The 13,606-nt window shown below is 44.9% G+C and overlaps 1 protein-coding gene across 3 annotated transcripts in view; it reads left to right on the forward strand.

Annotated features, from left to right (window-relative positions):
- Window positions 1–13,606, forward strand: part of RSRC2 (arginine and serine rich coiled-coil 2) — a 185,227-nt gene that overhangs the window by 152,609 nt on the left and 19,012 nt on the right. Inside the window, exon 10 of one of the 3 annotated variants that reach the window (XR_004540325.1) lies at window positions 2,372–2,627. The exons of the other annotated variants lie outside the window; for them this stretch is intronic. The gene's annotated coding sequence lies outside the window, so the exon portion shown is untranslated. The remainder of the gene's footprint in view (window positions 1–2,371; window positions 2,628–13,606) is intronic. 3 annotated transcript variants of the gene reach the window in all.

Here is a 13,606-nt window from a genome sequence, read left to right on the forward strand (position 1 = left end):
AACGGAGAGAACTGCAGATACAGGTGCAGGTGGAGGGAGATGGTCAGCGTGTGCGAGCAAGATCCTGGGGAGCCTTCACAGTGGCTGTCTCCCTTCCCACCAGCTCTCCTACTTGCCAGGGCAGTGATTTACCGGCAACTTCCTGCAGGCAAGTACTGAGAGCTGCTGGAAGGGGAGGAAGCCACTGTAGGAGGCTGGGAAGCTGCTGGATAAAGGGAGATCTGTTATTGGACTTGGAGGGAATTAGAAGGAGAGATGCTGCTGGGAGGGGAGGAGGGAAAGGGATGGGAGGAGAGTTAATGTTGGATAGAGGGAGGAGGGAAGAGAGAAGAAAAAAAGGACAGAGGAAAGGGAGAAAGAAAAAAGGATTACAGGAGGGGAAGGGGGTCAAGGTGGAATGGAGAGATCAGATGAGGGAAAGGGGAGAGAGGAATGAGAAAGTAGAGAGACATTGATGCTGGATGGGGGTCAGCAGAGAAATGAGAGAGGGATAAAGATGCTAGATCTGGTGTAGGAGAGAAAAATGAAGAAGGCAGTGAAGCTGGAATGAATGATGTAAAAAGGAGAGAGGAGGCACAGGCTGGATGGACAAGGGAGAGGGGCATAGAAAGAAGTCAGATACATATAGAAGGGGGAGAGGGCAGACATTGAATGGAACGCGCAGATGCTGGAGTGAAGAGACAGGGCAGACGCTGGAAGGAAAAGAGTGAAAAGAAGATGAAAGCAGAAACCAGAGACAACAAAAGGTAGAAAAAAATAATTTTATTTCTATTTTGTCATTAAAATATATCAGATTTGAAATATATATTCTACTAGAGACATAACTGGGGACTGCAATATTCTGTTAACATGATATTTCTATGTAGCATTCTATAATAACTTGGCTTGTTCAGTTTTCTTGATAGTAGAGGGGATATATGTGAAGGGGAGGGGAGACAGGGGTTTTGTTGGTCCGTGCTCTGTATATTTGTATTTATAAAATCACAATTGTTCAGAATATTGTTTCTTTTTATACTTTAATAAAATACGTTCAATATAAAATCATAACTGCGGCTTGTGCAGATGGAATCAGATGGTTTGCGGGGTCGAGCTCGCGGAGATGGGGCGTAAATGGGGTTTTTAAATTTTAGTCCTAGTAGTTTGCCGGTCCACAAAATAATTCTTTTATTTCTGCCGGTCCACAGGTATAAAAAGGTTGAAAAACACTGCCTTAGGGAACATTCTTAGTTGCCTTGACTGTGCTTCTTTCATGCTAGGCAGACAGCCAGTCTGGAGAGCCAGTGTTCTTTCCTATTTGAAAATAAATAAAAGCCCAAGGAGGAGGAAGGTTGTTTCCTGGGCAGTGTTGGGAGTTTAGTGACGAGAGCCTGTTTTTGATGGTCCAGATCTGAGGATGATTGGTCCTTTGTGGACCAGGAAGTTGCGAAAATTGAGATGGGCTCCTCCATGGGTAATACACTCTATAATCTTCTTAGAATGTCTGCAAAGTCCTTAAGTGTGGTGGCTAGAAGGTCACTTTGGCTTCAAGGCTGGTCAGCTGATGCAGCCTCTAAGTCAAAACTTATTTAAATTCCCTTTTAAGGGCCCTTTGTTTGGAGAAGAACTGGAAAAGCTGGTCTGGGTCTTAGGTGAAATGAAGATCCTGAGAGTGCCAAAAGATAAGCTGAAGTCGGCATTGCATGGCTCTTCTAGTAGAGAGAGTTTTTGGGAGGCCCATAGATATAGGCTGAATGGGGAACTTCTCAGTGCTGTCGTTTTTTCCTGAGAATGCAGTCTTTGCGGGGTTTGACGCAGAGGCAAAAACTCCGTTCCCTCTTCCTTGAGGTCCAGTCATGCCGCCCAATGAAGGTGTTGGGGGTCAGCCTTCGGTAGCCATTGGAGGAAGGTTGCAGGAGTTCTACCAAGGCTGGACCTTGATTACTGATGATCAATGAATTCAGGTGATTGTCCAAGAAGGTTGTGCCCTGGAGTTTAGTCTGCCTCTGTTGGATGCCTTTATTGACTCTCCTTGGGCTCGCTGGACGATAAGAGCGGTCTGGGTGACCCTAGATCAGCTGATTCAACTTTATGCAGTCGTGCCAGTCCCTTCTAGCGAGATCATGAAAGGAAGAAAGAAGGTTCCTTCCGGCCCATTCTAGATCTCAAAACTATCAATCACGCTCTCATGGTGCCTTCGTTTTGCATGGAGACCTTGTGGTGTAAGACTCTGGGAATTTCTCTTTCCTGGATCTCACAGAGGCATAACTGCACATTCCCATTTGACAGTGATTGGAGATTCCTTCACTTCATTGTTTTGGGGAGGCACTATCGGTTTCTGTGCTTTCTGTTTTATTCTGGCTATAGTGACCCATACCTTTCCTTCCCTTCGCAGTTATGCCACCACCACCACCATCACTTTGGAAATCTTGGTGCATCCATATATGGATGAATATTGCTGATGGCGCTAAATTGTCCTCAGAGGTCTTGGTATGGAGATTTCGTTCATCTGGCAATGGATGGCCTTTTCCACGTTCCTGTGTTGGAGTAGATGCTGGTACAAGGTCCAATTGCAAGGTTGGATCCAGCTCCGTTTTGTCTTATGGCATGTCTCTTGAGAAGGTGCATTTGCTGAAGCAGAGCTATTCAGGGTAATTGGGACTCTTCTATGTTTCCATAAGCATTCTACCTCTCACGTACGTTCAGGTCTGGTGGATTTTTAAGTACTGAGCATTTGCAGACCTGGCCTCCTGAGCTCCACCCCCTGTCAAGTTAGTATTTTCTTTGACCGGTGCCAACAGTTAAATAAAATAATAATAAAGTGACGCAATAAGTAGTTTTTACATTTAGTTAATTATTTTCCTTAGTTTTCTTCAGTATTGTTTTGTTTTTCTTGCTAAAAATATTTGCCACTCGAAAAAAACACAAAAACCACACTAGTTTAGTGTTTTTTTCTTTTGGTCTAGCTTTGCTAGTATTTAATTTTACTCCCATTCACCTGTAAACTTTCCCTTTTTTTTTCCCTTCAACACTAGTCGCTAAGACCGCAAAGATTTTCTCTCAGGATGGACCGTTCCACTTCAACGTCATTGCACACCAGTGACTCAGCTCCTTCACAGATGCTGCTTTCTGTGCTCCTCCCCCTCAGGGTCCAAGTAAGGTACCGCCGGGGGAAGGAAGCCTGTTGCAGCTGCAGTTGTCAGAGTTATTAAACATGGCAACAGTAGCTAAAGACAAGAAAAAGAAGCCAGCTCCGGAGGCAGTCAGCACACCTCCCCCTCCGGTTCTACTGAAGGCAATGCGAGACAGTTTAAGTTTCAAGTTTATTAAAATTTTGATAAAACGCAAATCAAAGACTTCTAAGCATTTTACAATATGTATTAAAAAGGGGGAGACAGGGACCAAGTAAATACACACTAAACAATAATTGACAAATATAAAACAATAAGGAAGTTTGGGAGAACTACAAAATCAAAAGAAAAGAATACATAAAAGGTTAACCACAATAGGATTATTGAACAACTCTGGCTGTATCTAAGTATGTTTAACAATTATATGCATCTTGAAAGAGGTAACACTTTAGGTTTCCCTTAAATTTATCTAAATTTTTTTCCTACCTGATATAAAGTGGTAAAGAATTCCATGTAGTGGGGGCTGTGATAACGAATGAGGTAGCCCAACTTGTACTAATGACTTTCAAGGATGGTGTGTGAGGAAGATCTTAGGAGTCTAGTAGATTCATGAGGAATAAGAAGTTTGTGAATAAAAGCCGGTTCTTTGGTGTTTTGAGACTTGAAAGAGAAAATAGCCATTTTATATATAATACTATGTGGAATTGGTAGCCAGTGAGCATTTTTCAATAGGAGAGTAACATGGTTTTCCTGTTTCTGATTACTTTTATGGCAGTATTTTGTATCAATTGTAATCGACGGATATCTTTTTGGCAAATACCTTTATACAGTGAACATAAGAATTGCTGCTACTGGATCAGACCAATGATACATCATGCGTCTGCTCCCACGGCGGCCCGTAGGTCAAAGACCAGTGCCCTGACTGAGTCTAGCCTTACAAGCGTATGTTCTGGTTCAGCAGGAACTTGTCTAACTTTGTCTTGAATCCCTGGAGGGTGTTTTCTCTTATAACAGCCTCCGGAAGAGTGTTCCAGTTTTCCACCACTCTTTGGGTGAAGAAGAACTTCCTTACGTTTGTACGGAATCTATCCCCTTTCAACTTTAGAGAGTGCCCTCTCGTTCTCTCTACCTTAGAGAGGGTGAACAACCTGTCTTTATCTACTAAATCCATTCCCTTCATTATCTTGAACGTTTCAATCATGTCTCCTCTGTCTCCTCTTTTCAAGGGAGAAGAGGCCCAGTTTCTCTAATCTCTCATTGTACGGCGACTCCTCCAGCCCTTTAACCATTTCAGTCACTCTTCTCTGGACCCTTTCGAGTAGTACCATGTCCTTCTTCATGTACGGCGACCAATGCTGGACGCAGTACTCCAGGTGAGGGCGCACCATGGCCCGGTACAGCGGCATAATAATCTTCTCCAATCTGTTCGTGATCCCCTTCTTTATCATTCTTAGCATTCTGTTCGCCCTTTTTGCCGCCGCCGCACATTACGCGGATGGCTTCATCAATTTGTCGACCAGTACTCCCAAGTCTCTTTCCTCGGGGGGGGGAGGGTCTTCTAGTACTGCACTGGACATCCTGTATTTGTGTATAAAATTCTTGTTACCAACATGCATCACCTTACATTTATCCACGTTAAACCTCATTTGCCATGTCGCAGCCCATTTCTCAAGTTTGTTTATGTCCTGTTGCAAGTTTTCACAATCCTTCTGTGTCTTCAGTACTCTGAATAACTTTGTATCGTCTGCAAATTTAATCACCTCGCTCGTCGTTCCAATTTCCAGGTCGTTTATAAATATGTTGAAAAGCACGGGTCCAAGCATCGAACCCTGTGGCACTCCACTCGTGACGCTTTTCCAGTCCAAGTATTGTCCATTTACCCCCACTCTCTGTTTCCTATCTGCAAACCAGTTTTTAATCCACATGAGTATTTCACCCTCGATTCCATGGCTCGCAATTTTTCAAAGCAGTCGTTCATGCGGAACCTTATCAAATGCCTTCTAAAAGTCCAGATATACAATGTCGACCGGGTCACCCTTGTCTATCTGCCTGTTTACTCCCTCGAAGAAGTGCAACAAGTTCGTCAAGCAAGATCTTCCTTTACTGAAGTTGTGCTGGCTGGTCCTCATCATATCGTGTCCGTCAAGGTGGTCAACGATGCTATCCTTTATCAACGCCTCTACCATCTTTCCTGGTACCGAGGTCAGACTCACCAGTCTGTAGTTTCTTGGTTCTCCCTTCGAACCTTTCTTGAAGACCAGCGTAACATTCTCCACTTTCCAGTCTTCAGGAATCCTTCCCGATTTGATCAACAGATTGGTTATTAGTTGAAGCAGTTCGGCTATAATCCCTTTCAGTTCCTTAATTACCCTCGGATGGATGCTATCCTGTCCAGATTTATTGTTTTTAAGCCTATCAATCTGCCTGCATACCTCTTCTAGACTGACCATCAACTCTTCCATCTTCGTTTCCTGCGTATAGCCTGTCGGCTTCCTGTATATTGTGGATATCCTCTTCGGTAAATATAAACGTAAAGAATGTGTTCCGTTTGTCGGCGATGGCTTTATCCTCCTTTAGCACTCCCTTTATTCCATGGTCATCCAACAGTCCCACCACTTCCTTTACAGGTTGTTTCCCCTTAATATATCGAAAGAACGGCTTGAAGTTTTTCGCCTCCTTGGCTATTTTTTCCTCATAGTCTCTTTTGGCCCCTCTCACCACCTTAAGGCACCTGCTTTGATGTTGCTTGTGCTTTTTCCAGTTTTCATCCGTTTTTGACCTTTTCCATTCCTTAAACAAAGCCGCCTTGTCTCTGATTGCTTCTTTCACCGCTACAGTGAGCCACGCCGGTTCCTTGTTCTTTTTCCTCTTGGATCCCTTGTTGATATGTGGTATATATAGATATTGTGCCTTGGTGACTGTGTCCTTAAAGGTCCATGTTTGCTCCAGTGTTTTTGTAGTGCTTATCCTTTTCTTAATCTTCTTCCCCATCATGAGTGTCATCCATTCGTAATTCCCTTTTCGAAGCTCAGTGCCATGGCCGTTGGTCTGGATCGATGTATTGCCCCCGTGTCCAGGTTGAAGTGGATCATATTGTGATCACTGCTTCCCAGCGTCTCTTCTACTTCTACACCTTGCACCGGTCCTCGTAGTCCATTTAGAATTAAGTCCAGAATTGCATTTCCTCTTGTAATTTCCTTGACAAGTTGTTCCAGGAAGCAATCGCCTACAGCTTCTAGGAACTTGGTCTCCCTACCGCAGCCGGAGGTGCCTAGGTTGCAGTCTATCCCCGGATAATTGAAGTCACCCATGATAACTGCGTTGCCTCCCTTTCAGTTGCGTTTAATCTTCTCTGTCATTTCTCCATTCATTTCTTCAGACTGCCCTGGGGGTCGGTAGTAGATGCCGATCTTCGTTTCCATTCCATTTGTTCCTGGAATTTTGTCCCATAGAGACTCTATCTTATTTTTCGTTTCCAGCGTGTTCTCTCCAGTAGACTCAATTCCCTCTTTGATGTATAGGGCAATATCCCCACCTTTTTGACCCACTCTGTCTCTGCGGTATAGCTTGTATCCTGATAGCACAGTGTCCCAGACGTTTTCCTCGTTCCACCATGTTTCCGTGATGCCGATGATGTCAAGGTTATCTTTTTGTGCCATAGCTTCCAATTCCCCCATCTTATTCCTTAGGCTCCTTGCGTTTGTGTACATACATTTGAGTTTGCGGCCTGTTATTTTCTTCCTTTTCCTCCCCTCTTGTGTCCCTTTCGATCCGTCAGGATTTCTGTCTAGCCCATGATCTGGTGAGTCCTCCCCGCTATCTTCCTGCATGGTATCCTCTGGGTATACCTGATCCCGAACCATCGATTCTCTCTCTCGGTCGACTCTCAGCTTTCCCCTTCTTCCTAGTTTAAAAACTTCTCAACTTCTTTCTTGATGTTGCTTGCAAGTAGCCTTGTTCAGCTCTGCTAAGGTGGAGTCCGTCCTTCCTGAATAGCTTGCTCTTCCCCCAGAACGTCGTACCGTTGCGCACGAAGTGGAATCCTTCTTCCTTACATCTGCGCCTCATCCACGCATTGACTGCTTGCAGCTCCGTCTGCCTCTTCTCGTCAGCCCTGGGTACCAGCAGAATCTCTGAGAACGCTACCCTTGGCATTCTGGTCTTCAGCTTCCTTCTTAACATCCGGAACTAATGCTTCTCGCCTGACTGGAACAGCTCAGAGGCCTCCTGTGGGCACTGCTACTGCCTCACAGTCCACTTCAGGATCTCCTCACGACTATGCAGGTGTACCATCTTTCTCAGCATATCAAAGGAACTAAACGTTTTAATTCTTCAGCAGCTTATAATAATAATAACTTTATTTTGTAAACCACAAATACCACAAGCAGTTCAGAGCGGATTACAGTTGAAGAGACTGTACATATACAGCGATGTTACAGAAAAATATTGTCGAGTATATTAGTAACAAATATCAATTACATTAGAGTGCCAAGATAGGGTTGGTAAGAACCGGAAAAAGGAATTACATTAGAATGCCGAGAGAGGTTTGGTAAAAACGGATAAAGAAAGATGCAGCATGTATTTCAGTAATATAGCAAGGTAGGAAAGAGTCAGAGAAATTTATCAGAGATAGGTTTTAATTGATTTCTTGAAGGATTGGTGGGAGGGATCATTTGAAATGAGGGTGGTCGGGCAATTATTCCATTTGCCAGCTTGGAATGATAGAGTTCTGTCGAGGAATCTTTTGTAGACTCCTTGACGGAACTCTATCATTCCAAGCTGTTAAATGGAATAATTGCCTGACCACCCTCATTTCAAATGCTCCCTCCAACCAATCCTTCAGGAAATCAATCAAAACCTATCTCTTATCTGACAGCCGCATTCCTACTAAACAGTTCTCATTACCTCCATCATTTCCAACACCTCCTTCATTTCCAACGGTCTCCACACAGGAGATATCTTCTGTGAGCAATGTATTAAATTTTTTTCTCTCTTTTACAAGGATTTATGAAAGATAGTTCTGCCCTGTTTCATCAACCTCCCCCTCACCGGCTGAATCTGTAGAAATTCCTCCTGAATGTGTGGACCAACGTCCGTCTGCAGATGACTTAGTCTCAGATCCTTGCTTAAATCCTCCAGATATTGCCTGGTCTCTGTGCACATCTCTCTGCCAGTCACCTCAGCAACACTGGTCTCCCAGTCATGACTGGTGTACTACTTCTATGTCTGTCTCTGTGGCTATAGATTCTCCTTCCCATGGGCATTCCTCAATGCAAGCAGACCAGCCTGAAGAATCCTTGTATCCTAAGTTTTTGCAAAATGTGTCTTCTCCCTCAGTTTCAACCAGTCAGTCATGCTAGCAGATAAAAATGACTTTCAATCTATCCTTCAATCCTGTCAAACTCCTAAGGCAAGGGTGTGTAGCCCGCGGGTCGCTTGCGGCCCCGTGAAATATTCTGTGCGGCCCCGCTCATGATGCAGTGTTTTCCTCTGCCGGCTCCCTCCTCCGTCTTGCTGCAGCGTTTGCTCAAAGCCGCGAGCAATAGATCCTATGTACCTCTTGCGGCTGACCCGGAAGTGTTCCCTCTGACGTTGCGACATCAGAGGGAACGTTTCCAGATCAGCCGCAGGAAGCGCATGGAAAACGCCTGCGGCTTTGAGCAAACACTGCAGGCAGGGCTTTTGCTCCAAGAGCCGCAAGTTCAGCGCTGCCTGTAACTTCAGCCAGATCCTGGTGAGCCCAGAGTGACTGAACATCAACGTGGCCATTGAGGAGGAGCTGATGAGCCGGGCTGGGGCAGCTGCAGGTGGCACATGCGCCCATCGAGCCCTTCCCCGGCGTGCACAAGTGCCGACCTTTGCGCGTGGAACCTATAGTGCTGGTCCATGGACAAGGCCAACAAACCAGTGCTCTGCATGACCCTACTGGAGAACGGGTAAGGGATCAGCGGTATTAAGCAAATGCTTCACTTGGCCAGGAGGGGTAATTTTGGGGTGAATGCTGCACTGCTGATGGGTGTGGGGTGGGAGAAATGCTGCTTCTGCACAGGGAAGGGGGGAAGAGAAATGCTGCTGCTGAACTCAATTGAGGAGAGAGGGAAGGAGGGAGAAGGAAAAGGGAGAAGAATGAGAGATGCCAAGCCCATGGGAGAGAGAGATGCCAGGGCATGTGAGAGGAGAGATGTCAGGCTAGGGGAAGGGAAGGAAGGAAGGAGAGAAAGGAATGGGAGGGGATGCTAGATAATGGAAGGGAAGGGGGGAGAGTTGGAAGGAGAGGAGAGATGCCAGGGCATGGGGGAAGGGAAGGAGATAGAGATGCCTGACCATAGGGTTGAGTGGTTAGGAAGGAAGGAAAGGATAAGAAAGAGATGTCAGAGCATAGGGGAGAGGTGGAGACAGAAAAATGAAGAGGGGGGAAGCTGAAATGAATCATATACAAAGGAGAGAAGGGGGCACAGGATAGACAGTTTATGGAAGGAGCATAGAAAGAAGGAAGATACCATATGGAACGGAGAGAAAGCGGACAGAAAAATGGAAGGGGCAGAGAGAGGGCAGACAGTGGATGGAAGGGGCTGATGCTTCATGGAAGACAGAGAGGGACAGATGCTGTCTAGAAAGAAGAGAGTGAGGATAAGATGATTAAAGCAAGGGGGATTTGTTCACAGATGGGGTTTTTTTGGGGTGGGAGGGTATTAAAAGAAGTGCCAGATTGGGCGTGGGGGGAGGGCTTATGGGACCAGAAACAGAGGACAGAGAGAGATGGTAGACAATGGTCTGAAGGGAGAGAAGTTGGACCTGGGGTAGTGTGGAGGAAGAGGGAAATAGATACTTGAAGGGAAAACTGTTGGGAAGAGAAAGAAAGAAATGGTGGACCTGGAGAAGGGAAGCAGGCAGGCAGGCAGGGGGAGAGATGGGATGGGGGGCAGTTGGGAAGAGAAAGGGAGAGAAGTTGGATCTGGGGATAAGAGGGAAGGAGAAATGTTAGGCCTGTGGATGGAAGGCAGAGAGATGCAGCATCTCTCTCTTTTTTTCCTCTATTTCATTGTTCAGCATCAAGGGGGGAGGGAAGAAGAAAAACAGAAAAGAGAGGGAGCAAAATGTTGGACCATGGAGATAGAGGAGGAGAGATGGAACCATGGGAGGGCAGGAGGGAAGAGAGTTGGGATAAGATGATGTTAAGGGATGGAAAGAAAGGGACAGGGAGTTCTAGCCTGATCAGTGGAGAGAGGGAGGGGGATTCTGAAAGTGGTGAGCCATGTGGATGAGATCAAAATGGAGATGACAAGATGAGTGAGAGAGCAGTGAGTACAGTAGTAGAAATGTGGTAATGGGGAGTAGATAGAAGGGAATAGGAGGCTGGGAAAGAAGTGAGATGGAAAATGGGAGAGCTAGAGACAGAGAAGATGGAGAATTGAGAGATAACTGAACATTTAAAAAGAAGGGTGAGAAAGAAGGCAAGATTTGAGTAGACAGAGGCAGAAAAGAAAAAGTTAAGAAAGCTGAAAGGGAAAAATCAATAGGTTGGAGACAGGCATAAAAAGGAAATGAAACGAGAGAAGAGGAGAAAAAAATGGACAGCAGACACTGGAAAAGAGAATTAGTTGAAGATAGAGAAAAAACAGAAAGAGAAACTGGGACCAAGATGATGGAAAAACAAAACATCCAGACAACATGGTAGAAAAAATGGTTTTATTTTGAATTTATTTAACTGGAATATGTTTTGGGATATGTGCATCACAATTATTTTTATATTCAGTGGCTTAGTCATATACAGCTGATTTGAGGGAGGGACTGGAGCCCAAAATTAGTGGATGGGCACCAAAGTTTTTCCCTGCCTGAGTGCAATTTATAAATACTTGATGTAGTGGGGATTCCCAAGCCCTGCCAACTGAAGACATCTTCCTCCAGTCTGGCAACTAAAACTCTCCAAGCTTTGCAGCCAATGGCAATATCCTCAAGCTGCCCCTGCTTTCATGCATGAAAGCCAAAGTGGGGGGGCAGGGAGGAGGGAAGGCAGCAGCTCTGCAATATTGCTGCCAGCTGAAGAACTTGGGGAGTTGGTGGCTGTCAGTTGGTGTGGCTTGGGGATCCCTACTAGCTACAGCAGGGGAGATATTCATTTTGAGGGAGCCTAAGCTCATAGTGGGAGGCCCAAAAAAGCAGTAATATTTACCCTGATTAAATGATCCTCCTCGTGTGCTGCTGACAGCTAATTCAGCATCCCCACTCTGATGAGGCTCACCTCTGAAGAGACTCACCGTAACTGTAATAGAAGTGAATGGGAGAACCAGGAGCGTGCATCCCTGCTCATCAGAATGGGGATGTGGAAGTCTGTGGCTGCTCCCAGTCTCAGCAGTGTACGTGGAGGATCACTCAGTCAGGGTAAGTATGACTGCTTTTTTGGGTTCCTCTCCACAGTGTCCCTTTAATGAAGGGTTTTTTTTTTATTAGATATGTGCATCTTCTATATTAGTGATTGCAAATTTGGGTCCTGCTCAACCTTTTTTTTGGCTCATCAGCTAGTGTTAGTGTTTGTGCAGCCCCAGAAAAAAAATTTCAGCCAGTGCGGCCTAGGGAAGCCAAAAGGTTGGACACCCTTGTTCTAAGGGCTTTATTTCACTCCCAGTGCATCAAGTGCTTCTAGATCTCCAGCTTGCAAACTGGCAGAAGCCTCAGTTTCAAATGCTTCTAGACCAGTGATTCCCAACCCTGTCCTGGAGGAACACCAGGCCAATCGGGTTTTCAGGCTAGCCCTAATGAATATGCATGAGAGAGATTTGCATATGATGGAAGTGATAGGCATGCAAATTTGCTTCATGCATATTCATTAGGGCTAGCCTGAAAACCCAATTGGCCTGGTGTTCCTCCAGGATAGGGTTGGGAACCACTGTTCTAGATGATTAGAACTCTGATACAGAGTCAACAAAGCACTTGGCCATGATTTACATCAGTTACCCCATCATTCTATGGTATAGTCAGCCATTCAAAATCTAAATCTGCAAAGTCTCAATACCTTTCACCTCCAGGTCAAGATTATCGCTTCCTTGATTCTGTTGAATGTAAAGTCTATCAGGGTTCTATGTTCCCTTCAAAAATTGTAGCTCATCAATTACAAATTCTTCATTTTCAACACTCCATTTTGCAACAATTGGAAACTGCTTCTCCTGAAGATATTCCAAATCTCCATATGGCATTGCAAGAGTCCACTTTTCATTTAATAAAAACTACTTACAATGCATATGATATGAGCTCGAGAACGATGGCAGTAGCTATTGCGGCTCGCCGTACAGCTTGGCTGAAGGCCTCAGATCTCAGATTGGACCTCCATGATAGATTGGAAGATTCTCCATGTGTAGGTGATAGCCTTTTTGGAGATAAGGTGAAAGATACTTTTTCCCAACTCAAGAAGGATTCTACAGCCATGCGGGAGCTTTCAGCATATCCCCAAGATCAGTCACAGTCTTTTTGCAGATCATCCACAGCTTTATCATATCGCAGATCTTACCATCAACAATTTTTTCAACAGTACTACCTTCAGAAGGAGTAAAATTGGAGGTGTTTTTCTCTATATGCTAGAGCTCCTCCTTTGAGATCTCACTCTTTCTCTTTATCCCCTGAAACAGCGTACACGGGACTGCAAACAACAACCAGCTTCTCAGCTCCCTCCACCTAGTTTTTCACCTAGTTTTTCACCTATTTCTAGTAGGGGGGGGGCAGCTAACCCATTTTTTTTTTTCAGTATGGCAAACTATCACCACAGACACCTGGTTTCTAACAATCATTTCTCAAGGCTACACCCTCAACTTCCTTCCTTACCATCCCCTCTCTTTTCCTCCCCCAAAGTCCCTGCTCATCATATTCCTCAGCTGGCAGAAGAAATCTACAGAACAATGCGATCAAGGAGGTTCCCAAGCATCAACACTTCCAAAGATTCTATTCCAGCTTCTTTCTCATCTGCAAAAAAGGCGAAGGGTCTTCGCCCAGTTCTTGACCTTCGTTTCTTAAACAATTATCTAATCTAATCTTTGATTTATTTATTTATTTTTTTTTTTAATACCGATTCATCCCAACAGGATCTCACAGCAGAGAAATTTTGGGTGATTTCCCTTCCAGCAATTCTTCCTTTTCTCAATCAAAATGATTGGTTAGCCGCCTTAGACCTCAAAGATGCATATACTCAGATCCCGATTCACCCTGCCCACTGGAAAGTCCTCAGATTCATGTTCCTCAACAAACATTACCAATACAAAACTCGGCCTTTCGACTCTCAGCTCTTTGTGTTTTCACAAAGTGTTTGGCAGTGGTAGCAGCCGACCTCATGAAAAGACACCACATGGTATTCCCTTTCCTGGACGACTGGCTCCTGGTAGCACACTCAAGGGAGCAGTTGCTAAATACCAATCAAGCCACAGTGCACTCTCTCCAAGTGCTAGGTTTTCTTTTTTTAAATAATTTTCACAACTACATACCAAGTATTAAACACTTGTATAGAAAGGTAG

Source organism: Geotrypetes seraphini, chromosome 8 (genome assembly GCF_902459505.1).
Source record: "Geotrypetes seraphini chromosome 8, aGeoSer1.1, whole genome shotgun sequence".
Classification (NCBI taxonomy): Eukaryota; Metazoa; Chordata; class Amphibia; order Gymnophiona; family Dermophiidae; genus Geotrypetes; species Geotrypetes seraphini.